Below are 1,477 nucleotides of genomic sequence, written 5' to 3' on the forward strand. Positions count from 1 at the left end.
CAGGGAACTGCTGGAGAGGGTCCGGCAGAGGCTGCGGAGATGCTCAGGGACCGGAGCACCTCTCTGCTGAGGAACGGCTGAGAGCCCCGGGGCTGTTCAGCCGGAGAGGAGAAGGCTGAGAGGGCATCTCATCAACGCTGATCGATATCTACAGGGCGGGCGGCAAGAGGACATGGCCCGGATCTTTCCAGTGCTGCCCAGCGACAGAACAAGGGGCGACGGGCACAAACTGGAACACGGGAAATTCCACCTGGACACGAGGAAAAACTTGACTGTGAGCACTGGCGGAGGCTGCCCCAGAGGGGCTGCGGAGTCTCCTTCTCTGGAGAGATCCAAACCCGCCTGGACGAGTTTCTGTGCGACCCGCTCTGGGCGACGAGATGAGCTCCAGAGGTCCCCTCCAACCCCCACCATTTTGGGGTTCCCTGGCTCTCAAAAGGAGCTTCTCTCCCTCCCCGCCCCGGATAAAGCCTCTGATCTCCGAGTCGAGCCCGTCCTCCCCACGCCTGGGCTGCAGGAGGGAACTGCGTGCGGTTATTTAATAACATCCTTTAATTTTGGGGCAGCCCCGGAAGGGTCAGGGGGTTGGGCAGGGTGATGGCTGCAGCTCCCTTCCAACCAAACTCTTCTGTTCTAAACCGATCCGGCTCCAAATTAAGCCCCAAGCAAAAGGAAACATCACTTTTATAAAGAAAGGAGCTCGTGCCGCCCTGGCAGAGCCGACCACCGCACGCTTCACCCACGAAATAACCTTGGCCGGCGGCTCAGCGTTCCCGCTAACTCCCTTGCTAAAAAAAAAAAAACCAACCCTAAAGCTTAAAACAACCTCGGGACGCGCCACGGGTTACCCGCTCATCGCCGACACCACATCAGCGGCTCCATCCAAGCCATAGGGAGGGAATAAGCCCCTGCGGGATTTTATTGGGAGAGTCTCCGGCATTTTCCTGCCCCCTCGTTAAAACCCCCGTGCTCCAAAACAAGCGGTTTGCCCACGGGACACCGGGAAACGCTCGGCTCCAGCTCGGGCGAGGAATTTTTGGGAGCTGATGCTGCGGTGGGAAGACCGCCGAGCATCGCTCCTCGTGCTCCTGATCCTTTCGGGTCACCACAACATCAGCGGCTTCTGCTTTTGAACCAAGCCCAGGGCACATCCCTCGTCCCCGGTGCCTGGGATGCCCCGTCACCCCCTCCCCCGGCGAGCCCAGCACCCACCCGCTTGTGCCATATCCTCTCCGCTTTTGTGTTCCCTCCGCTCCAACCGCCGTTCTCATGGCAACGGAACAACCGGCTTCGAAAAAAAGCATGTCAGCCGAGGGCACCCCTACGGCACCCCAGGCTACGGAGGCCCCGGAAGGGATCGGAGGGTCTTGGGATGCGATTTTGGGGCGAAGGGGCAGCGGGAGGCACTGCCCGCACCCGGGGGAAGCTCCGGGCTGGGCTCCCATCCCCTCCAGCCTCTTTAAAGCCAAAAAAGGAA

Source organism: Charadrius vociferus, unplaced genomic scaffold (assembly GCF_000708025.1).
Source record: "Charadrius vociferus isolate BGI_N301 unplaced genomic scaffold, ASM70802v2 scaffold1163, whole genome shotgun sequence".
NCBI classification, from domain to species: domain Eukaryota; kingdom Metazoa; phylum Chordata; class Aves; order Charadriiformes; family Charadriidae; genus Charadrius; species Charadrius vociferus.